The sequence below is a fragment of the Hyperolius riggenbachi genome, chromosome 2 (genome assembly GCF_040937935.1).
Source record: "Hyperolius riggenbachi isolate aHypRig1 chromosome 2, aHypRig1.pri, whole genome shotgun sequence".
In the NCBI taxonomy this organism is placed as follows: domain Eukaryota; kingdom Metazoa; phylum Chordata; class Amphibia; order Anura; family Hyperoliidae; genus Hyperolius; species Hyperolius riggenbachi.
The window spans coordinates 320937820-320964402 of record NC_090647.1 but is presented as its reverse complement, the minus strand read 5'-3'; the positions used below and the strand labels follow the sequence as shown (position 1 = coordinate 320964402).

General features: G+C 44.4%; 1 protein-coding gene across 2 annotated transcripts in view; it reads right to left on the bottom strand.

Moving 5' to 3' along the window:
- Positions 1–26583, bottom strand: part of LOC137546579 (uromodulin-like) — a 495270-nt gene that overhangs the window by 131725 nt on the left and 336962 nt on the right. The window contains exon 5 of one of the 2 annotated variants that reach the window (XR_011026292.1): positions 11333–11393. The exons of the other annotated variant lie outside the window; for it this stretch is intronic. The gene's annotated coding sequence lies outside the window, so the exon portion shown is untranslated. The remainder of the gene's footprint in view (positions 1–11332; positions 11394–26583) is intronic. 2 annotated transcript variants of the gene reach the window in all.

Genomic DNA, 26583 nt, shown 5'->3' with positions numbered 1-26583 from the left:
GTTCGATTCGCCCCATAATGCACTATGAGGGTCAACTTTGACCCTCTGCATCACAGTCAGCAGGCACATTGTAGCCATTCAGGCTACACTAAGCCCTGGAGCCCCCCCCCCTTATATAAGGCAGGTTTGCCGGCCATTATACCCACTCGTGTGCCTGCTAGAGACAGACTAGGGACAGCTGCTGCAGACTTGTTCTCCTAGGGAAAGATTAGTTAGGCTCTTGGTTAGATTACTTAGGTTAGATTAGTTAGGCTTGCTCCTGGCTGATTGTTATTGCTAAAATAGCACCCCTCAACAGCTCTTTTGAGAGCTCTAATGTTTTCCTGATGTGTTTTTTTTTGTGTGTGTGTGTGTTGCTTACTGACATTATACAGCCCTATCTGTTGCAGCTGGACCTTGGTAATTGTTATTACTGTGCCAGCCAGGCCCTTCCTAACGATCTATACTGGGACACCTATCTATGCCTGCCTAACTACTGGGGCACCTACTTACCTATACGGGGACACCTACCTACCTACCTACCTACCTATACTAGGGGACCTACCTATGCCTACCTACCTATACTGAGTCTTCTACCTATGCCTAGCTAACTACTGGGTCTCCTACCTATGTCTAGCTAACTACTGAGGCACCTACCTATGCCTACCTACCTATACTGGGACTTCTACCTATGCCTAGCTAACTACTGGGACACCTACCTATGCCTACCTACCTATACTGGGACTCCTACCTATGCCTACCTACCTATACTGGGACTCCTACCTATGCCTAGCTAACTACTGGGACACCTACCTATGCCTAGCTAACTACTGGGACACCTACCTATGCCTACCTACCTATACTGGGTCTCCTACCTATGCCTAGCTAACTACTGGAACACCTACCTATGCCTACCTACCTATACTGGCTCTCCTACCTATGCCTAGCTAACTACTGGGACACCTACCTATGCCTACCTACCTATACTGGGACTCCTACCTATGCCTACCTACCTATACTGGGACTCCTACCTATGCCTAGCTAACTACTAGGACACCTACCTATGCCTACCTACATACAAGAAGATAATAAGGTCGTTGCTTCATTGTGGACAGACCAAATTTGATCAGCTGGACAGTCACTGTTCTATCATTGAGCTACCACAGCCCGGCGACCATATGGGCTTGAAAACCGTCACGGCCTACACTCTCGCCATGGTGTGCACCAGTCCAGCATGGCCGTCACTACGCAAACAACTGTTTGCGGTGCGTTACCTAGTGAGTTTGGTGCGTCAGTGTGAAGCAGAACTCTAATTACACTCCCTGATTGATGTATACACATGCAAGATGTTTTTAAGCACTTTAGGCCTGCAATTTAGCATTCAATGTCATTTCTGCCCTTAAAACGCTGCTTTGCGTCTGTCACAGGAGGCCCTGCTGGCTGACTGCAAATGGCCTTCCAAACGGTGCCAGCGCACGGATCGTGCGAACTCTGGTCGCAGTCAATGCGCAGGAACCGTTGGGAATTAGCCGCAGACAAACCAGAAGGGAGCCTGTGCGATACGGGTAATTACAACTCACACACGATTCAGGGTATACCTGCCACCACCACGGGTAGGGGCCCATGGACCCGACTGCCTGACTGATCCTGCGAATAAAAATGGTTAAACACACTCTATTCTGTCTACCCAACAACAAACAATAGTAGTAGCGTCTCTCCAGAGGTCTGGTTCAGTGGTGCGGCTGATAAGCAGGGTAGTGGACAGTGAATGACTTGGATAAAGTCGTTTATTCACGGCAATATAAATAATTAATATATACAGACAATTATTAAAATCAACAATTATTAAAACAGTAATAGCCAGTATAAAAAATAAAAGGGAGAAAATACTTAGGGTTTGTGGAAATATGTCCTGTTGTGGGAAAATCATCAAGTCCTTGGTTTCAAGTTCACAAAGCTCTTTGTTCCAGGAATAAATTCAACGTTCAGCAAGATTTAAAATCCAAACAAAATGGAGGATGTCCTTTGTTTCAATTCAGACAAGATGGCCGCCAACCATGTGTCCTCTGGCTGGCAGCATGCTCTCAGGAAGATGGAATGGGAGGACTCCTGAGTGGTTCCTTCCAAACACTTTTGAACAATGCCCACCTTTGGGTGGAGCCTCAAGTACAGCCCAGGGGTTGGACAGGGGCGGTGAGCCCCCTGGCTGGGTGCTCTCTGCCCACCAAATATGACATTTGTCATACCTCGGCTTACGCTTTCCTCACACACATGACCATCATATATTCATATTTCTCAGACTAGGCCAGTTCATATGATACCAAACTTGGGCATGTTTGCATGCCCGGTTAAAAAAACAGTGGAATCCCCCGAATTCTGGTTATGCCAGTGGCCCCGATTTAATATCAAAATACTCACAAGATCCGGACCAGCAGAATGATATAACTTTCACATTCCTCACCTGAACGGTATTCCTTAAATATGCACAGAACCATATACAACATTCATTTCTTCCTGCTTTTGGCTGCAGCCAGGATGTCTATCCCCAAGCTGTGACTAGCTGCCTGGGATGCCCTGTATGAAAGGAACCTTATGGTTCCTGTAATTAGCATCTGAATGTGCAATCAGCTGGGACAAGCTTTCTGAACTCAAGAGTTTGTCCCTGCTCATTAGCATATCAAAAGAGCCATCCTGCAGTTAAGGTGATGCTATCTCTCTGCTGAGAAAAGACTGCAGACTCTCCTACACAATAAATCCAGATTCTATTGATCTGAAGCACAATCGATGCAAAGAATCGAGTGCGATCGCTTTTTCTTCACGGGCGGTTCCAGGACGCGTCTGCGGCCCCGCAACCGTCCGTGACAGCGTCACATCCAGATTTTTCCCCGGGACTTTGGGCATGTATCCCACTCCGCCATGCCCCCCTTCCAGGTGTTAGACCCCTTGAAACATCTTTTCTATCACTTTTGTGGCCAGCATAATTTTTTCTATTTTTCAAAGTCCACATCCCCATTGAAGTCTATTGCGGTTCGCGAACTTTTCGGCGAACCGAACCTTCCGCGAAGGTTCGCGAACCGAAAATCGGAGGTTCGCGACATCTCTATCAGCAACTACACAATAGAAGTAATAGAAAAAAATAGGACGGGTGTAGCACTAACGAGAGGGTGCGGACAGCACAAACGTGCACTGCGCACACAAAGACCCTAGCTGACGCTGACTGACGGTGTCCCTATACACAGACTACAGTACAATTCAGCGAATACACAATACAAGTAAATAAACAATAGGATGGGTGTAGCACTAACGTGAGGGTGCAGACAGCGCAAACGTGCACTGCGCACACAAAGACCCTAGCTGACGCTGACTGACGGTGTCCCTATACACAGACTATAGTACAGTACAAGTCAGCGAATACACAATAGAAGTAATATAAAGAAATAGGACGGGTGTAGCACTAACGAGAGGGTGCGGACAGCGCAGACGTGCACTGCGCACACAAAGACCCTAGGTAACGCGGTGACGGACGGTCCCTATACACAGACTAGAGTACACTACAGTACTACTAACTAAACAATAGAAGAATCTAGCTAAATAATAGAACAGGTGTGACTAGATTACAGAGAGCAGATACAGGACAGGTATAGCAGTAAAGCTGGGCCTTGTTAACTACAAAATAGTACAATAATCTATCTAACACAGAAGTAGTACAGTAGAGTAGGTCAGGTGAGAGCACAGGTAACTAGAGACTAGAGCACAGAGCAGGGCAGGCTGCCTTACCTAGGCACAGGGCCTAGCTGCTGGCTGCAGCTGCTGCAGCAGTGACAGTCTCCCTCCCTAGTCCCTAATCACACAAACTAAACTGCCTAAAATACAATCTATCTACAATACAAAGCAATACAGTTGAATATCAAGTGTTGGAGTGTAAAAACGCTAGGTTTAGAACAATATAAATGCACTTGCACACAGACAAAAAGCACTGGAGCAGTCTCTCAGTACAGTTAGTCAGTAAGTCGCAAGCAGGACGAGTGAGGCAAGATGGCGTCCGCTATTTATAGAGGGGGGCTTGGCCAGGCTCCCCCTCTGTGATTGGCTGCAGTCAGAGGGCTGGGAGCCCTCTGATTCGCTTGTGAGGACTCGAGGTGACGTCAGACGTGACGCTATCCGAGCTGGTGACGCTATCCGAGCTCGGATAGCTAGGATATCTCCGGATAGCTGCTTGCTATCCGAGTGCGCTCGGATAGCACAGCCCGGATAGCTAATACTATTCGAGCTCGGTATTCGAGCTCGAATAGTGAAAAAAGAGCTAGGATATCCGAGTATCTCGGATATCCTAGCTCAGATGAGCACCACTGGTTATGGGCAACTGCATCTGGCAGTCAGGAGGACTTGGGGATGCATGCAAGGGGGATGCATGCAAGTAACGAGATGAGAGATGCAAGCAACTAACAATTATGCCTGTCACTTGGCTTGTCGAGTCCAACTCCCGCCACCAGTCATCTCTCTGTCCAGCTGGCAGTTCCTATCATTTGACTCGTCAGTAACGTGCTGGTGAGTCACATGGTAGGAAACACTAACTGGAAAGAGAGAAGCACAGTGGTGGCTAACAGAAATGGAGATAAGAGGAAGCTTCAGTGCTGAAAGGCACAGAGTTGTGAATGACTGGTGGTATGATGATGGGTGATTGCCTGGCTCCCTACACTACAAGGGAGGAGATTGGTCATCTGGCTACCTATGGCAGGGAGGTCATCTGGTTATCCATACTGAAGGGGGGGGGGGGGGAGAAGTCATTTGGCTACCTATGCTGAAAGGATGGGGGGGGAGGAGAGAGGTCATCTGGCTACCTACAGGGGCATCTAGGTACCTATACTGGAGAGGGGGGCTGGGGTCATCTCGCAACCTATACTAAAGGGGGGGCATCTGGCTACCTATTCTGAAGGAGTGGTCAGGGGTGATGGTTTAGATGCTGTTCATCAGGGAGCGGCTCGTGACAGTTGGCATTGGGCGGTAAAGAGTACAAATCTGGCTTTAAGTATAGTAGCATACTGGATTAACTAAGTTAGTCATGATTAGTGTGCAGGAAGGGTTAGCATGAGCACTATTGCATTGCGCCACCCCCCAGCTAGTGATGTTCTCCCTGCTGAGTATATAACAGGGACACATGTGTTGTGGCGCCTCCGGGCTAGTGACGTAGTCCTTGCTGGGCAGGAAGTACGTCACTGGGATCACTGCCTGTTGGATCTTGCTGCGTTGCCCACTGACTTGCATTGCTGCATAATCTGTGCTTTAGACGTGGATCATGTGGCAGCATGCTGCATGCTGCGTTGGGAATGCGGCGGTTTGAATTATCGCAGCACGTTAAGTGTGCTAGTCTCCATAGACTTGCATTACCCTTGCGGCGAGGATGCAGCATGGAAGCATAACGTAGGGCAACACAGCAACCAGGTGTAAAAGGGACCTTAGTGTCACGTTTCTTTAACTACTGTTGTACTCTGCGCTGATTCAATAAGGCAATGGGATGTCTCTTCTGGTGTTGTGGTATCAAAATGGCGCTCAGGTTATTGGCAGTTAAGGGTCAGCTACAAGATAAATGGTTAAAGGGGCACTACAGCGAAAAATTGTAAAATTTTAAATATGTGCAAATATATACAAATAAGAAGTACATTTTTTTCCAGAATAAAATGAGCCATAAATTACTTTTCTCCTATAATGCTGTCACTTACAGTAGGCAGAAGAAATCTGACAGAAGTGACAGGTTTTGGACTAGCCCATCTCTTCATAGGGGATTCTCAGCAAAGCTTTTATTCTTTATAAAGATATTCCCTAAAAAGGATTTAAACAATGATGCTGGCCAGCTTCCCTGCTTGCTACACAGTTTTTTGGCAGTTGGATAGAGTAACTGCCATTCACTAAGTGCTTTTGAAAACAAATATATCCCTGAGAATCCCCTATAAAGAGATGGACTATTCCAAAACCTGTTACTTCTGTCAGATTTCTACTACCTACTGTAAGTGACAGCATTATAGGAGAAAAGTAATTTATGGCTCATTTTACTATTTCTTATTTGGATATGTTTGCACATATTTAAAATTTTACAGTTTTTCGCTGTAGTGCCCCTTTAATAATACAATAATGGTAATGAAAATAGTGAAAAAATTATAACAATAATAAAAATGGTTTATGTTGTTAACCCTTTTTCAAAAATAGTTTCTGCCATGTCAAAAACTTAATGCACTGCATTGCTTTTTGTATTAATTACTTTCTGTAATGATCCGCTCAGCTGTCTACACAGACAGACAGCTGTTTGACCATTCCTTAAGTCTGAGGGCTGCAGGTCTCTGGAAAAGAGACCTGCCTGTGCTTTGCAAGTTTCAGACCTGCTCTGCTGCTGAGCAATTTGCATACACTTGTCATGCAAACGGCCTAGCTGCCTCCTTTGAAGGCTTGCAGTATAAATACCATGTGATCCCAGAATCCTTTGCTGCTCATAGAGGTTTGTTCCTGCTGGACTCACCTGGAGTGTCAGCCACTGCTATCTTAGTATAGTTAGTTATTGGGGAGTGCTCCTTGCATTCCTAGTTAGTGCAGTCAGTTTGTGTATAATTTGTACTGTCACACTACCGAATGGGAGGTACTGATAATAAATAACAATTGCACAATGCCCAAACAGGGCTAGACCATAAGTACCAGAAACTTGGTCAATAGTAGACCTATCCCATGTACACAACAATATGATCGCTGTGGTAATACATGGGAGGTTTCCTGTCTCAGGTAATGAGAGATAAAAGACTGTATATGGTCAATATTGGTATGAACACTACAGGGTGAGGGTCTTTGCTGATCCCCCCACTGGTCAACTTGTATTCCCCGTGGGGTGTAGCTATCTCTGCCCCAGTGTCACCAATTGAGACCTACATCACAGTACAATTTCCTCTAAAAATTAATACCTATATGATGAGCACAATTGTGGCAGAAAAACACTGGGTGCAAGTTCCCCTAGTACTGGGGTGTGGTTTGCTCGCACACAGGTCAATGTAGATCAGCCATAGTAGTTGCAAAGGACCCCATGGGGGTCAAGGATATAGGTAATCCTCCTTCACAGAAGGTAACTGGAGTAACACATATAAGTGGGTGCATGAGTGTCAATATTTACAGTGCTCTCAACAATTGTTTCACCCTAATACAGGGCGTCGTCAGGAGAAAATAATGCACAACATAAAAAACACAGTACAAAGATATCCCCACACCAAGTGTCAAAGTTTCCCCCAGCAATAGCCACTACCCTGCCACACCCGATCTATCAGGTCCACCGCTTGCTTCTAAATTATCCATATTGCCTGTTGTGTAAACCTGCCTGTTTGCACAACCTCCCTACAGGGCTGCCCCATCCACAGCATGAGAGAACGGTGATGACACATCTACTCACCGCTCTCCAAGCCTCGTTCTGGCTGCTGGTGTCATATCCTGTGATGTCATATCCCTTAGGTTGCCATGCGTCCCTAGCAACGCGTATATAGCAACGCGTATATCCAATGCGGACGCTGGTATTGTGTAAACAGGTTGCCATGTGTCCCTAGCAACGCGTATATAGCAACGCGTATATCCAATGCGGACGCTGGCGCTGTATAAACAGATCTGCTCTCGCCGTCCTGTTGGGGAAAGCATGACCCTGGCAACCTGAGGCTGCATTTCCACTTGTGCGGTGGGAATTGCTGCGGTAAAAATTCGCATGCGGATGCGAATCTCGCATGCGGTTCTATGCGAACCCCCATGCGAATTCGCACGCGAACCCGCATGGATGACGATGCACGCGAATTTAACCACGGCAGTGCCAGTGTGATTCCCCACTGTTTCCATGCGAATCTGCATGAAAACCCGCACGAAAATCCGCACACCCAAACCGCAGGCGAATCTCCCATTAAATACATTGCATGCGATTCGCATAGCGGCATGCGAATCCCGATGGCCCCGCCATGCGAATCTCCTCTGCACAGAAAAACGCAAAGGAATCCTGACAAGTGGAAACAGTCCCATTCACTTATTGCTATGCGAACTCGCATGCGAAAAACGCATGCGAATTCGCGATAGTGGAAAAGGGTCCTAAACCTTCCGCATGGAGCAGCCCTACAGCGTACAATTGAACGTGCACGACGAAAGGGGGGGGGGGGGGTTGGCCCACATCACCAACATTTGTTGCAAATATTACCACATATGCCTAGCATTCATTGCAGATGTCACAGCCTATGCACTATAAGCATTCATTGTTTGTTTGCATATTGCATAATTATAACGTTTGTGTATACAGGGTGCATGGAGGCAGATGCTCAGTATATCTGCATATAATTTGTACTGCCTATTCGGTCCTATTTTGTCTGTCGCGATTGCGCTGTCGCCAGCGGCGGTTGATAGCGAATCGCTCTGTCTTGTTTGGATCGCACTAGCCTCTAGCGGTAGCAGCTGTGGATCCTTCTGATCTGAGTTCCTGGAGTGTAAGCTGGCGCAGCGGTTGCTACTGGCTACCTCATCTGTCTGTCTTGTTTGGATCGCACTAGCCTCTAGCGGTAGCGGCTGTGGATCCTTCTGATCTGAGTTCCTGGAGTGTAAGCTGAGGCAGCGGTTGCTACTGGCTACCTCATTTGTCTGTCTTGTCTGTTTGTGCTCATTTGTGTTACTTGTGGCTAGTTAGGGGGGCACGCTTATCACTGGGCGCCTAACATGCGGTGATCGTGCAGAAAACGTGTTCACTGTTGCGAATGAGTGCGGTGTTCGCGTTTAGCTAGCGTTTGTTATTTTCTTTATCCTCTGATTGTTGTTTGCTGTGCCTTTGCTACTCTCGTGCTCTGTCCTGCTCAGTCTGGTGTCACTATTTGCTAATCGCCATTCTTGAGATTGAGTTCCCACTTCGTTTCCACTGTTGTGTGTTCAACGTCGCTGGGTGGCGACTAGTTTGGTGGACACACATTGATTCTGTCTCTGTGCTCTCTCTCTTTAGGGGCTATCTTGCCTTGTGTTTCTTCTCTTCGTACAATTTCCATCTGGCATTTGTGGCAGCGCAGAGGGTTTATTCCTCTGCACACCACAGCTCCATCTGCCGGTGGGAATTCCCCTCTACTGGTGCTTAGCACCAAAAGCTGGGTTCTATTATTTTGACACGATTGTGGAGGACTTCCGCAGTGTCAGTGCACATCTTGTGCGCTGACCACGGAGATATTCCACAATCGTTACACTTTCTTGATGTGTAACATTAAATATTTTGTGACTACAGAAATATGTTTTTGCCCTGAAAAATTATACCAAAATTAGTAATGCTTTATACACTATTCAGGCAAAAAGTTGATCAGGTACGGACAGGTATTGGTTCAGGTGGCTGTGAAATAAGACCAGATTATTGATAGTAGTTTTTTTCATTGAGCAAAGATAATATAGAGAATGAAGAATGCAAGAAGTATGGCAACAATAAGATCTACATTAGCAGGTTGATATACAGCAAGATAGGAGTAGTTTAAGGCATCTAACCACTTCCCTACTGCAGTTTTTACCCTTTCAAGACCAGAGCAATTTTCAAAAAAAATCATGCTCCTCCCATTCATTCACCAATAACTTTATTACTAATTATCACACTGAAACGATCAATATATTATTTTTTTGCGGGACAAACTAGGCTTTCTTTATGCAGTACTTTTTGCTAAGAATTATTTTATCTTATATGAATTTTACAGGGAAGAAGAAGAAAAAAGTTGCAAAAATTCATCATTTCTCATCTTTCAGCCATTGTAGTTTAAAAATAAAATGTGCTATTGTAGATAAAACAGACACATTTTATTTGTCCATTTGTCCCGGTTATTACAATGTTTAAATTGCACCCCTAGTACAATGTATGGTGATAACATTTTATTTGGAAATAAAGGTGTATTTTTTCAGCTAAGTGTTTTGGTTTTTTATTTATACCAAAAAAATTAAAAGCCTTTATTTACAGAAGCAACAGTAATATCCCCTCATGATATACATATTTAAAGAGTCCCTAAGGTAACTATTTATGTAGGTTTTTTTAAATGTTGTATTTTTTTTTAAGTTTTATTTTGGTAACTATGGATTAGGGGTGGAAGGGGTTAAAAAATAATAAATATTTAATACATTTTTGAATTTAACAGTGTCTTATGGTGCATTTGGGTGTCTTTTACTCTTTGGCCAAAAGATGGCACCACACTTAGTTCACCGTCTACAATTTACAGTAAATAGGAACTAAAGTGTGTGTAACAGTTTCCTTGGTGTTATGAATGGGAGCTGTGTCTCGCTCCCATTCATAACGATCGCGGAGAAAAGTTGATTCTCATACTCCACGGAAAAACAGGGATGCGGTGATGGCGGATGAAAACAGCGCGGGAATCGCGATTGGCAGCGGTAAGTAAACAGTGCGTATATATACGCCCCTGATCTGCAGGTGAAATATACAGGGGTGTATATATACGTAGCAACAATCCGGAACTGGTTAAAATGATTGATGTACTGCTTTATTGTTATTGTTGTACCGATCATCTGCTTACTTACTGTTATTGAGTATTGTCCCATAGTGTGAGACTACGGTCAGGGTGGGTGCTGCGTTCCCTGTAAACGCAGGAATGCAACAGGATGAAAAAGTTGCATACGATGTTATGCTCGCACTGTGTCACATACAGTGAAGCTTACAGTTAATGAAAAAGATGCTGCATTGTCACTGTTAATGTGTGCGTTATGTGGCAATGCACTTTATGCAATGTGTTAGGATGCCGCATTCCGTTAGATCGCACCGGCCACAATGTCTGTGAATGTCGCATACATTTTGCATTACTGTGCCACTTTTCGCTTGCTAACTAATGTGGCTGTACATTGCACCGCAACACCCCACTGTGAACATAGCCTGAGGGTTAGGAATAATGTGAGCATTTGTGTTAAGAACAACAAGGAGAAACATATGGATGGTTAGTGGAAGGGTTAAATTCAAGGCAAGCTACCCATACTAGGTCTTTATTTAATAAATAAATCCAAACCAGTTTCTCAAAATAACATTCTACACGATCTGCAATCTGGAAGTGCCTTACTAGAACTAGCCATACAAGAGTAGCGGCTCAATCTGGCAATTAATTGGATACAAAAAGAAATTAAGAGTAGCGATGAATCTACCACTTTGCATCTCTCAGTCTTTTTCGGGCTTATACAGGGGCAAATAGTCAGTCCACAACAAGCCTTTTACACAACACTGCAAGTGTACACATCAATATTGACTTGCTAAGAAAGAAAAAACAATATTATAAAGTAATTGCATTCTGATCTAATGTTAGTATAAAAACAGTATAGAACACAATAAATAAATCTTTACCTTGCCTTCTTGAGTTTGCAGAGTCCCCTGTGAGTCCTCCAAAGGAGCTGAGGACTAAAATCTAGATAAGAACAAAGTGTAGGATAACTTTTTTGTGCAGTTGTCTCGTGACCACACCTGTGACAACAAATATAGCACATATTGTGCTTTTGCAGCCTTTAGCCGTGAGGATTAGGATGGAACATTCAAAGGCAGTATCAAAAATGTCACCTCATAACACTAGCTGCATGTGCACATTAATAAGAAGGTCACCATTCACTTAAACCCCTACAGCCATCTATTTGAAGTATGTTTTTTTTCTTCTAGCAATTACCTCCAGAGTAGTGTATGTGTAACTCAGTGTTTGAAGGTCACTGGAGTCAAAAAGTAAAGTTAAAAGAAAAATAAAAGTTATGTGCTAACTCCCATGTATGTAACTTTTGTCGAAGTTGCTCATAAGGCTTTGATGCAACCCAGCAACTCAGGGGTAAAGCACAGTGAGTACAACTGATCAAACAGGTTGCCATGAGTACATCAGTGTCCCATGAAAAAAACGTGACGATGCCTAGCAATAAGAAGAGCCACGTACACAATGATCTGAACTTTCTGTTAGACTGCATAGTAACTTATTCAGGAAGCAGTAGCAGCTGATGCTATTTGTTAGTACTCTGGTTTAACTGTAGAGATGGCCTGAACCTCCGATTTTAGGTTCGCGAACCCGGTTCGCGAACCTACCGCGAAAGTTCAGTTCGCGCGAACTTTCGTGAACCACAATAGATCTCAATGAGGAGGCGAATTTGGAAATGTAGAAAAAAATTATGCTGGCCAGAAAAGTGATGGTAAAGATGTTTCAAGGGGACTAATACCTGGAGGGAGACATGGTTGAGTGGGATAGACGTCAAAAGTCCCAGATTTTTTTTTGGATTTGACGCAAAGTAGTGTTTTAAGGGCAGAAATCACATTGAATGCTAAATTGCAGGCCTAAACTGCTTTATAACATCCTGCATGTGTATACATCAATCAGGGAGTGTAATCCCTCTTCCTCCTCCTGTCTTGTCTTCCAGGGATTTGTAGAATGTCAAAAGCCAGCTTACATACATTGGCCGGGAATTGAACCCAGGTCAACTGCTTTGAAGGCAGCTATGCTCACCACTATACCACCAACACTACATGCTGAAGCCAACCTAGCATGTACCATTGTGATATACCCAAGAGAAAAATGAGCTTGCTTAGGGATTTGTAGGATGTCAAAAGCAACCTCACATACATTGGCCAGGAATCGAACCCAGGTCAACTGCTTGGAAGGCAGCTATGCTCACCGCTATACCACCAACACTACATGCTGAAGCCAGCCTAGCATGTACCATTGTGATATACCCAAGAGAAAAATGAGCTTGCTTAGGGATTTGTAGGATGTCAAAAGCAACCACACATACATGGCCAGGAATCGAACCCAGATCAACTGCTTGGAAGGCAGCTATGCTCACCACTATACCACCAACAGTACATGCTGAAGCCAGCCTAGCATGTACCATTGTGATATACCCAAGAGAAAAATGAGCTTGCTTAGGGATTTGTAGGATGTCAAAAGCAACCTCACATACATTGGCCAGGAATCGAACCCAGATCAACTGCTTGGAAGGCAGCTATGCTCACCACTGTACCACCAACGCTACAAGCTGAAGACAGCCTAACATGTACCATTGTGATATACCCAAGAGAAAAATTAGCTCGCTTAGGGATTTGTAGGATGTCAAAAGCAACCTCACATACATTGGCCAGGAATCGAACCCAGGTCAACTGCTTGGAAGGCACCTATGCTCACCACTGTACCACCAACGCTACATGCTTAAGCCAGCCTAGCATGTACCATTGTGATATACCCAAGAAAAAAATGAGCTTGCTTATTTGCCTAATTTGCTAGATGAAAGTAGTGGGACACATGGTGATACTGCTTACAGGCTTCAATTCAAGACTTCAGAAAGATCATGTGCCCCCCTGGATGATGCTGGTGTAACATACACAGCAAAGGACAGCAATTTAAAGTCTGGAAGATTCCAAGGCAAGGGTGGGAAGGATGAAAAGCTAGGTGGCCATGCAACCATTCCTGCTAACCTAAAGCTTACTTGTGTCTTACAACACATTGGCTTAAAGAGAATCTGTATTGTTAAAATCGCACAAAAGTAAACATACCAGTGCGTTAGGGGACATCTCCTATTCCCCTCTGACACAATTTCGCCGCTCCTCGCTGCATTAAAAGTGGTTAAAAACAGTTTTAAAAAGTTTGTTTATAAACAAACAAAATGGCCACCAAAACCGGAAGTAGGTTGATGTACAGTATGTCCACACATAGAAAATACATCCATACACAATCAGGCTGTATACACCCTTCCTTTTGAATCTCAAGAGATCATTTGTGTGTTTCTTTCCCCCTGTTCTCATGCACTGAAGTTTCAGGCTGCTCTTTTCTTCCTGCAAACAGCTTTGCCCTTGTCTGTAATTCTTCAGTATGTGAAAGCCCAGCCAGCTCAGAGGACGATTTATCCAGCTTGTAAAAGATAAGAGAGAAGAGAGAAGCTGCCCTAAATAAATAATACACAGGCAGTGTGCAGAGAGGGGCCTGGAGGGGGAGATGCATCACAGAACCACAACACTGAAGAACTTGGCAGCCTTCCAGACACAGGCCGACAAGTCTGACAGGGGAAAGATACATTGATTTATTACAGAGACTGTGATAGTAGAAAGTGCTGCAGTAAGCCAGAACAGATTAGAATAGCTTTTGGAACTTGTAGGATGATAAAAAACAGGATGCAATTTTTGTTACGGAGTCTCTTTAAGACTTTACCAAATCCAATGCTCCAATATGGGGAGGCTTCTCTGTTTGCTGTTTTTTTTTAAGTGTGGTGTCACAGTTCACTCATCTCTTCAACTACAAGAAAGGCCCAAGAGTAGTCTTAGCTACCGTAATATCTATGTTTCGGCAGGGCCCTTATTACACTTTCTCTTACAGGGCTATGGAAACCGTTTTGCCCATGCGATAAAGCGAGGTGCAAAAATGAAATCATGCCTAGCAGAGGATGGTTTCGATCCATCAACCTCTGGGTTATGGGCACAGCACGCTTCCGCTGTACCACTCTGCTTATGTTTTTATATAACCTTCAAGTTTAAGAATGGTACATTAGTTGAAATAGTTACAGTACTATCTATGTTACAGCAAGGCCCTAATGACACTTTCTCTTATGGGGCTATGGCCACCGATTGGCCCATGTGGTAAAGCAAGGTGTAAAATGTATCATATCCATGTAACTTAGGGTATGAAGTACAATGTAATAATATTTTTGTATAAAAACAGTTGAACCTAATGCGTAAATAAGCATGTGAGCATTAAATTGTTTTTAGCATATTGCATATTGTTTAAGGCCGGTTTACACCTGATTTTTGCGTTGCGGTGCAATGCCATGCTCCTGCTGCATCCTACCACAGCGCAAAAAATGACAAACATATGACCCTGCGGCAGAGTGTACCGACAGGGTCGTATGCATAGTGCTCAGTGACATACTTCCTGCTAGACAGGAAAAACATTTACAGGATTCCCATCTATCAGTGCATGTGCGCTGTGATGCATCCCGCTCTGTCGTTCACACTTACTGCTTTGCCCATTGACTTCCATTACCCTAAGCACCGTGTGTTAAGCGCAGGAGTGATAAGTGAAGACAGAGGTGCCAAGCAACTACTTGACCCCGTGCTGCATATCACTCCTGTTATTTATTGCCTGAGGAAGCAGGATCTTGCCTGCGAAACGCGTTGCAACTGTTATTGGGAGTATATAAATAAATCGTGTATTACTGAAAGCTGACAGTACATGTGTCTGTTTGGGGCCGGTTGGTCCACTACCACAGCCCGAACACTTTTAAACGTTTTAGTGACTTTTATCCTACCAGCGCCTCTGTACATCTCTGTGCATCTAGAAGTCCACCCTTGGTGGAAGGGTGACATACCCTCCTTTCCTCCTATCCACAGAGAGCGACGTCTTATTCCTGAGTGGGGACAGGCTTGTGCTCCCCACCTGCATTCACAGTGGTTGCCTTGGAGGTAACCCTGGTTTGTAAGTATAATACTTACGTTTCATAATACTTCTTCCCCCCTCTAATATATACTACACTATATTGGGCTCTCGGCCTTCTACCTTTATTTTCCAAAAAGGCAATCCCCAACCAGTACCATCAAGTGGAAAGACAAGTCTTGGCATCTCTGGCACACAGTGTTGGGGCAAGGGTCCATCTGACCACTGATACCTGGTCTGCAAAGCATGGTCAGGGCAGGTATATCATGTACATTGTGCATAAAGGAAGAGGATCAAGTCCTTAAAACACAGCACCACACAAGTAACAGCACCACACAAGTAAATAGTATTCAAAAGGATAACAATTTATTATATTCAATATTCAATCACTATAGAACAATTAAAAACAATTAAAACAGATCATGCTGCCTGTAATGCAAATATCAAAATACCATAGTTCAATCAAGTTAATAATAAGCGCACCATCATAAAAATGTATAGTAGTGTCAGTACAACATACTATGAGGTGCTCTAACAGAGCTACCCCAAGTAATAGAACCCGGGTTCAGTATTTGGGCCTAAAGTAGTGAAAAAAGGACCTGGAGGAAAAAGTGTGAACATATAGTGCATATAATACCATCAATATGATGCATACCAGCAAACAGATACAATATGATCAAACAACCTATAACTAGCAAACAGTGCATAAATCAGTGATGTGATATCATTCAATGGCTGTGACTATGATACCGCATGCTATGAGGCAACCATAGTATAAGGAAGGCAAAAATACTTAGCCGGATGGGCGCAATAGACAGGCAGCATGTGGGAGAGAGAGCCCCGGGCGGATGTCTCCACCGGTTCCGCAGCAACGACGCCGCTTTTTCAAGAGAGAGGGGGACTCCTGTGACGATAATGGCGACGGACGCCGAGTAATATAGTGAGCAGAGCGGTGTCACGTGGTCGCGTGACGTACGCGCATCACGCGCACCGCTCAACCAATCAGAGCTCAGTAGGCGGAGTGGAGGGCGGAAGAGTGCCGAGGAAACCACGCTGGAGCGCAAATAGGAAGTAAGTATAATACATAGGCAGATCCCAATATAACGCTGCATATTTGACAGCATATGAATGTATCTACATCACTCATCCCTTCACGTATTAATACAAACCTGATAATCCACAATACAATATCCTATTGCGACAATATATTACATAATGAAGACATAACATAAATTACTCATACGAGGGAGGAAAAGGTTTAGAAAGGAAGTCCATGAATGTCCCAAATGTAGGATCATTATAGATCCCTATACAGTCCAACACATTGTATAAGATCACAGTAAGACATAGTATATCCCAATACTCCTATATGGGATGCCAAACCAAGGTCTGGAATAATAAGATTCAATCCAAAGTGTCAATGAAATGTCATAATGATTCCTGGCAGAAGAAAATCCAGGTGACAGTGTAATGATCGCTGCTGCAGCAGCTATTACTGGAAGTATTAGTGCTGCAGCTCAGGCAGTTCTGATCTATTTCCATGCAAGTTGCATAGCTTTGTCTGTCTTTCCCTGCTGTCAGCTTGTGACTGATTATCATTTACCTGTGTGGGAATCTGCATGTCTGCTCCCATTGGATGACCTCAGTATAAAGATCTGCTTCCTGCAGGGTTTCCTTGGGTTTTCATAGCTTCAGCTTAAGCCTGCCTTGCTGTCGCTTTAGCCCCCGATCGTGTTTCTTGTTAAAGATACTTCGCTGGTCTTTGCATCATATATTGGTTCATTGCCAATATATATGCATACCAGCACGTTTATTATTTTCCTTGTATTTGTGTTACGTGATACATCAGTGTCGCTGATGTATACGTACACGAACTGTTTATATCCTGTGTTCAGTTAGTCAGTTTTCCAGCACGTTTTGGTAGTTTGCGCGTACCGTGAACACCCGTGCTGAGCTAGTTATCCTGTTCCTGGTCCTGTTTGTGGATTGCGTTCATCTCTGCGAAGAGATAACGAATCCTTCTGAATCCTGTTCTGTTACCGTTTGTGGATTGCGTTCATCTCTGCGAAGAGATAACGAATCCTTCTGAATCCTGTTCTGTTACTGTTTGTGGATTGCGTTCATCTCTGCGAAGAGATAGCGAATCCTTCTGAGTCCTGTTCCCTGTATTACTCCAGTCCTAGTCAGCGTTCCTGCTTATGTCATATATCGGTTCATTGCCGATATATACATATGTTAGTCAGACGTTACAAATAGTTTCATTGATAGCTGTAATTGTAATACGCTAGGAAAACATACTTATTGTATATTTATCTGTGTTACGTTCATCTATCTTAATCCTGCTATTTTCTGACTGTCCTGTCCTGTCTTTGTGAGGCACGCCATCGCCGCATCGCATTGGCTGCCTCATTCCAGTCTGTCTGGTTTTGGACGCTTGCTGTCGCTAAGTAGCCGCTAGCTAGCAAGCGTTCATTCTGTCTACCTGTCCTGATCTCCTCAGTTCTGGTTTGTGCGCTCAGCGCTACTTTGCGCTGAGACGTTATTACGAAAGCATTGTTTGTGGCTGTCAGATCTGCACCGGCTCTGTGCGCCACAATCTCCTATTGGAGTCAGTCCTCCCCTCCACTATACTAGGGATAGCCTGTTTCCTTGTGCTGGTGTGTGTACCTCCTCCACGCCAGCTCATGCGTTGCATGCTGACTGTGGAGAATACACCACCAAGCCTTACATTATGAAAACCCCATTACCAATCCCCATTGTGGGGGGGATTCCCAGAAAGTATGACACTGTTAATTATGGTTCCTGTTCCTTTAAGAAATTTGAAGAACTTAGCTCTGAAACAGAAAATGAGTTTTTCTCTGAATGTGCCAGGTTCCTGACCAATCCTGATCTCCAAGCGACTCCTGTTTCAACCTGGGCACTCCAACTAAGTTATATTTTGTTTAAAGGGGAATTATTCCAGTGGGCATTTGATGTTCTCAATCATTCCGATTTGAAAGAGAGACCACTGGAATTTCTAGCGTTTGTGATCCATAACTGGTTGCGCATAGATCCATTGCCTTTTCCTCTAAATGAACTCCTGGCAGCAGGCCAATCAGCTGCTCCTTCAATTGCTTGCAAGAATGAGCAGCAAGCAGAAAGTGTTACTGATAATTTTCCTGCAGCTTTGAATAAATCACCAAAAACCGCAAGGTCAAAGGCAAAACGCAAACGTTCTAAGAAACGTGTCCAATCTGCAGAATCGTTATCCTTAGCGACTGAGACCTATAATGAGATTCTGCCATTAACAGATAATGAAATGCAATTGTCTTTCAGGGGAGTTAAATGGACTTATGAAACTACTAATGAACTTTCCTCCCTGGCTAGGGAAAATAAAGATTTTTGTTTAAAAGAATTATCTGAGTATGATTATGATGAGATATTACAGAGTATTGAACAAATCAACTTATTTGTGAACCAAGGGAAGTTTGCATACACTACAGTTCAACACTTGCTACAGGTATTGGAGATTCTTAAGAATAAGGAATCTGCCAATCACCTGCTAATTAACCCTATTCATGTGCCTGCCACAATCATATCTGCAAACCATGATCTGCCTGTTAAGTATGCTTGGAATCCTCCATTTGAGAAAGGAGAGATGGAAGCTCTGGTCAATGAATGGAAGAATGATTCAAGTTCATTTTGTCAATTTTACAGTGCAAAAAGTGAATTGGTATTGAATGCATGCATTAAGTCTGCCTATAACCTAATAAAAACTGGTGTGTGTGAGTATGACTTTGTGGCTCCATTGATTGATGTGTGGGAACTGATTTTGGATGATTTTTTTGTGACTCCGAATTCGCAAATTTGGCGTTCTGACCCGCCTGCTTCAGCACCTTTGGCTGATTCAGCAGGTGATTCGGAGCTCTTTTTGTGTGAAATTGAAGTTCCTGCAATTCCACCCTGTACCATGGATAACTCAGTGTTACTTCCCAGTAAAACAGAAGCCACTGATACATTCTTAACCTTGCCCTGCGCAAATTTCTCAGCAGAGAATCCAGAGGTCCTGCTGACTTCCGAGTCCAGCCTAGCCAGTACTCATGACTCTTTGTTTAGTGAAACAGACACCAGAAAAATCTTGCCTGTCTCTGCAAACACTTCTGCAGAAATTACCTGTGTTAATAAAGTTCAACTCCTGTCTGATCCAGCAGATGCGCAAACATTGTGTCTTGATCTTCCTGTTTCTACACCTCGCTCTAGTTTCGTGAATAGCTCAGAGCATCTGCTATGTGAACCTGAAATCGCAGAATTATTACCTTGTTCAGAAAATTTTCCAATAAATTTGCCCTGTACCATTAATTGTGCAGTAGATCTCTCCAATGAAACTCAGGTCACAGAATCATTATGCTGTCCAGCAGGTGCTTCCATGGTTTTGCCCTGCAATATGGACTGTTCAGTGATCCTGTCCAGTGAAGCTGTGGTCGCAGAGTCTTATGCTTCACCCAGTACTTTGGATATTTCAAACCCTCTAGCAGAAGGGTCTGAGGCACTGCTTACCTCAGTTGGTGTTGCAGTAATATTCACTTGTCTAGCAGCTGTTTTGGAATTACAGTCTGCTCTAATAAAACTTGATGAATTTCTGCCCAGCAAAGCAGAAGCCATTGAAATATTGTCCTCGTCAGCAAGTGTGTTAGATACCTTGCCCTGTACACAGTCTGATTTAACCAATGTTGAGTCCCTCTCCAGTGTTGTAACAGCCGAGGAACTCCAGCCCTGTCCTCTGAATGTTTCAGAAGTCTTGCCCTGTAACATGGATAATTCTGATTCTCTGGTCAAAATAATAGAAATCTCAGAATTTCAGTCCGGTCTGATGAGTGTTTCTGAAACCCAGCCCTGTATCCTGAAAGATTCTAGTTCTCTGGCCGCTGTGGCAGAGGTTCCAGAGTCCCCTTCCTGTCCAGGGAATTCCTCAGTTTTGCCTAGTCCAGTGGGGGCTGCTGCAATACTGACTTGTTCTGCAGCGCCTCATGAGCTCCAATCCAGTGTATTAAATGAGTCTCTGTCCAGTCCAGAGGTAGTTGTGGAGTCCCTGTCTGGTTCAGTGCATACATCAGAAGATTTGTCCTGTTTTGTTGGTGCCCCTGAATCTGATTTGTTACTGACTTTGCTGGAATCAGCGACATCTAAGTCTGATCCAGCATTCTCGTGTAAAAGTCCAGTGGTTGTGAAGTTTAGTCATGATGATTTTTTTTTGGCCAGTCCTGGTTTTGGTCCTGTCTTGGCTGACCCGGAGGCTCACAGTTCCTTGACATGCCCAGAGGTTTCTCTTGTGCCGGTGTGCCCAGATGTTCTTTGTGTGCCAGAATGCCCAAGTGTGTCTAAGGTGTTAGCGTGCTCTGATGCTTCCTTAGTGGGAACACGTTCTGATGTTGCCAGTCTGCCTGCATGCCCAGAGATGGTTCTGGTCCCTGAAAGCCCTGATATTGATGTTTGTCCTTGTGGCCCTGACTCGGGAATTGCCCTAGGTTCCATAGGGGTTCTTGATAGTTCTCCATGTGAGCCTAAGGGGCGTTCTGACCTATGGGGATCTCTTTGGAGCTTCAAGGTGTTCTGGGAGGTCTCTGAGAAAACCTGTCCTGGTACCTTGGACTGGTTCAACAGTGGGTTTTGTGTTGGTAAAGACAGTACCGGTGGGCATTGCAAAGGCTTTGGCGTTTCTGAACGGTTCCTGGAAGGCGGTGGGTATCGCTCAGGGAATTTCGGAGGGCTTTCTTCTGGAAATCATGGTTCTGATGGGTGTCACACTGGGGCTTGTGGTACTGATGGGCGTGGTTCTGTAGGTTCTGGTTCTGATGGGTCCAGTCTTGTGGGGACTGATTCTGGAATTCGGTCTTGCCGGGCTGTCCCGGTCATCATGAATTATCAGTCAGACTGTTTTGTTGGGAATTTCGGTTTTGAAAAGCGTCTGGAATCCGCTTTTAAAGGCGGGGGTACTGTAATGATCGCTGCTGCAGCAGCTATTACTGGAAGTATTAGTGCTGCAGCTCAGGCAGTTCTGATCTATTTCCATGCAAGTTGCATAGCTTTGTCTGTCTTTCCCTGCTGTCAGCTTGTGACTGATTATCATTCACCTGTGTGGGAATCTGCATGTCTGCTCCCATTGGATGACCTCAGTATAAAGATCTGCTTCCTGCAGGGTTTCCTTGGGTTTTCATAGCTTCCGCTTAAGCCTGCCTTGCTGTCGCTTTAGCCCCCGATCGTGTTTCTTGTTAAAGATACTTCGCTGGTCTTTGCATCATATATTGGTTCATTGCCAATATATATGCATACCAGAACGTTTATTATTTTCCTTGTATTTGTGTTACGTGATACATCAGTGTCGCTGATGTATACGTACACGAACTGTTTATATCCTGTGTTCAGTTAGTCAGTTTTCCAGCACGTTTTGGTAGTTTGCGCGTACCGTGAACACCCGTGCTGAGCTAGTTATCCTGTTCCTGGTCCTGTTTGTGGATTGCGTTCATCTCTGCGAAGAGATAACGAATCCTTCTGAATCCTGTTCTGTTACCGTTTGTGGATTGCGTTCATCTCTGCGAAGAGATAACGAATCCTTCTGAATCCTGTTCTGTTACTGTTTGTGGATTGCGTTCATCTCTGCGAAGAGATAGCGAATCCTTCTGAGTCCTGTTCCCTGTATTACTCCAGTCCTAGTCAGCGTTCCTGCTTATGTCATATATCGGTTCATTGCCGATATATACATATGTTAGTCAGACGTTACAAATAGTTTCATTGATAGCTGTAATTGTAATACGCTAGGAAAACATACTTATTGTATATTTATCTGTGTTACGTTCATCTATCTTAATCCTGCTATTTTCTGACTGTCCTGTCCTGTCTTTGTGAGGCACGCCATCGCCGCATCGCATTGGCTGCCTCATTCCAGTCTGTCTGGTTTTGGACGCTTGCTGTCGCTAAGTAGCCGCTAGCTAGCAAGCGTTCATTCTGTCTACCTGTCCTGATCTCCTCAGTTCTGGTTTGTGCGCTCAGCGCTACTTTGCGCTGAGACGTTATTACGAAAGCATTGTTTGTGGCTGTCAGATCTGCACCGGCTCTGTGCGCCACAATCTCCTATTGGAGTCAGTCCTCCCCTCCACTATACTAGGGATAGCCTGTTTCCTTGTGCTGGTGTGTGTACCTCCTCCACGCCAGCTCATGCGTTGCATGCTGACTGTGGAGAATACACCACCAAGCCTTACAGACAGTCCAAGTTCCCATGACCTAAACACGTGTCCACAAGGAGTCCAAAATAGGTAGCCACCAACACAGTTGAGGACAGAGAGACTTCATCCAGGGCAACTTAGTCCATGATCTCAATGTAGAACATAGGTAATGATCAACAAATCGAAGTCCAGAATCCCAATAGAAGTCCGGGTTGACAAGACCAGAACAGTAGTCCAACAAAAAGGTCCACTTCCAATAAGAATATTATGACCTCATTAGTTAATGTGAGTATATTTAAACAGAATTATATCCATAGTATCCCATCTGAAAAACAAATAGAGTAGACGTCAAAATCCATACTCGTAATATTAAAGAAAGCCAGTAAAGTCAATCTCCTCGTTCAGCCCATATGGAGCCTTAGTATTCAATACATAGATCCATCTGGCCTCTTTTTGTAACAGTTGTCTAACCACATCACCTTGTCTAACTGTGGACTTAACCTGCTCCAGACCATATACTTGGATACCTGAATAGCTACCTGCATGTGTATGTAAAAAGTGGGCGGCCACAGACGTCAGAGTCTTACCCTCTTTAAAGTCTCTCTCGGCCAGTCTAATCTTAGACAGATGTTGCTGAATCCTCTTTTTCAAGGCGTTCTTCGTCTGGCCAACATACATCATAGGACAACTGCATTTTAAGACATATATCACACCATGAGTTCTACAATTCACATATTGTTTAATTCTGAACTGATTAGATTGTGATGAGTCCATAATATGAGTTTGTCTACTCATAAATGGACAGATATTGCAAGAGCCACATGGAAAACTTCCACATATTCGATTTCCCTGTGTATGGCCAATCACTGTGCTAAAATGGCTAGAACAAAGTGTGTCCTTTAGAGTTGGACATTTTTTAGCAGTAATGGAGGGATGTGAGGTGATGCACTTAGCTAGGTCTGGGTCTGCTTGTAAAATAGGCCATGCACTATGCAGTGCCTGATATATATCCTGCCAGCCATTATTGTAAACTGTACTCAGTCTCACCAGATTGGATTGTGGTCTGGGTCTGCTATTAATCAATTCCGTGCGATTTCTTGATTTTGCAATGTAGTAAGCTCTCTTGACTACTTTGTTCGGGTAACCCCGATCCAGGAAGCGATTCTGAAGATCCTTAGCTTGGGATTCTGGACTTCGATTTGTTGATCATTACCTATGTTCTACATTGAGATCATGGACTAAGTTGCCCTGGATGAAGTCTCTCTGTCCTCAACTGTGTTGGTGGCTACCTATTTTGGACTCCTTGTGGACACGTGTTTAGGTCATGGGAACTTGGACTGTCACCTGGATTTTCTTCTGCCAGGAATCATTATGACATTTCATTGACACTTTGGATTGAATCTTATTATTCCAGACCTTGGTTTGGCATCCCATATAGGAGTATTGGGATATACTATGTCTTACTGTGATCTTATACAATGTGTTGGACTGTATAGGGATCTATAATGATCCTACATTTGGGACATTCATGGACTTCCTTTCTAAACCTTTTCCTCCCTCGTATGAGTAATTTATGTTATGTCTTCATTATGTAATATATTGTCGCAATAGGATATTGTATTGTGGATTATCAGGTTTGTATTAATACGTGAAGGGATGAGTGATGTAGATACATTCATATGCTGTCAAATATGCAGCGTTATATTGGGATCTGCCTATGTATTATACTTACTTCCTATTTGCGCTCCAGCGTGGTTTCCTCGGCACTCTTCCGCCCTCCACTCCGCCTACTGAGCTCTGATTGGTTGAGCGGTGCGCGTGATGCGCGTACGTCACGCGACCACGTGACACCGCTCTGCTCACTATATTACTCGGCGTCCGTCGCCATTATCGTCACAGGAGTCCCCCTCTCTCTTGAAAAAGCGGCGTCGTTGCTGCGGAACCGGTGGAGACATCCGCCCGGGGCTCTCTCTCCCACATGCTGCCTGTCTATTGCGCCCATCCGGCTAAGTATTTTTGCCTTCCTTATACTATGGTTGCCTCATAGCATGCGGTATCATAGTCACAGCCATTGAATGATATCACATCACTGATTTATGCACTGTTTGCTAGTTATAGGTTGTTTGATCATATTGTATCTGTTTGCTGGTATGCATCATATTGATGGTATTATATGCACTATATGTTCACACTTTTTCCTCCAGGTCCTTTTTTCACTACTTTAGGCCCAAATACTGAACCCGGGTTCTATTACTTGGGGTAGCTCTGTTAGAGCACCTCATAGTATGTTGTACTGACACTACTATACATTTTTATGATGGTGCACTTATTATTAACTTGATTGAACTATGGTATTTTGATATTTGCATTACAGGCAGCATGATCTGTTTTAATTGTTTTTAATTGTTCTATAGTGATTGAATATTGAATATAATAAATTGTTATCCTTTTGAATACTATTTACTTGTGTGGTGCTGTGCTTTAAGGACTTGATCCTCTTTCTTTATGCATTGACATACAGTCCTAGCACACACAATAGATAGTGTGCAGAGGCACCATTTCTATCATGTACATTGTGCATTGGGTCAACCTGTTGACATCTGCCATGCCAAGCATGGAATACGAGGCTGTGCGGCGGAGTTAGTGACACCACCATGACTTGCAAGCAGGCCTGCTGCCACCTCCTCTTCTCCTCCTCCTCCTCCTCCTCCATCCTCTTTGCTATCCTCCTTGGCTTAGTCCTCTTCTGCTGCTGCGGCTTTCTCTACAACAACTGCACCCTGTAGGTCCCCAGGGCCTATTCCACCTCCCAGGTCCTATTGTGTCACGCCGTACTGGCCATGACTTGCCTGCAAGCCGAGAGTCACACTTGACCAGCACTCCTGGCCACTCTGAACAAACAGGTGGATGTTTGGCTGACCCCGCACCAACTGGAGATCGGCAAAGTTGTGTGTGACAACGGAAGCAATCTGTTGGTGGTGTTGAAGTTGGGCAAGTTAACACATGTGCCCTGTATGGCACATGTGTTGAATCTTATTATACAACAATTTCTGTGTAAGTACCCAGGCTTACAGGAGTTCCTCCAGCAGTCCCGGAAGGTGTATGGCCATTTCAGACATTCCTACATGTGGCCATGGCATGCTTTTCAGAGATTCAGCAGGAAAATATCCTGCCAGGGAGGCAATTGATTTGCGACAGACCGTCTCGCTGGAATTCTGTTGATGTTCAACCGCTTGCTCCAACAAGAAAAAGCCTTCAATGATTATCTGTATGAGTATGGTGGTAAGACAGGCCGTGGGGATCTGGGGATTTTTTTGCCGCATTACTGGAGGCTCATGCGCAATGCCTGCAGACTCATGCATCCGTTTGAGGAGGTGACAAACATGGTGAGTCGCAGTGACGGCACCATCAGCGACCTGATCCCATAAGCTTTCTTCCTGGAGCATGCCCTGCGAAGAGTGGTGGATCAGGCCATAGAGGAGTGAGACCAGTAAGAGAAAGAGCTGTGGGAACTGTCTATCACCACCACCAGAACCAGAATTGTCATCAACACTTGCCGTACCTGCGGCAACCAACACAGAGGGAGGAGTCAGAGGAAGAAGAGGAGTCAGAGGAGGAAGGTGGCTTTGAGGGGGAGGTGGAAGACCAACCGCAGCAGGCGTCCCAGGGGGCTTGTGGTCACCCTTCGGGTACCCATGATGTTGTACATGGCTGGGGGGAGGAGGAGACCTTGCATGACCTCAGTGATGATGACAAAGAGGGGCTGGCTAGCTCGGCATCCAACCTTGTACAAATGGGGTCTTTCATGCAGTCCTGCCTGTTGAAAGACCCCATATAAAAAAGCTGAAGGACAAGGACCTGTACTGGGTGGCAATGCTACTGGACCCTTCGTATAAGCACAAAGTGGTGGAACTTTTACAAAATAGAACTCAGTCAGAAAGGATGCACAATTTCCATAAGAGGCTGCGAAGTATGCTGTACATTGCATCCAAGGGTGATGTCACAGAACA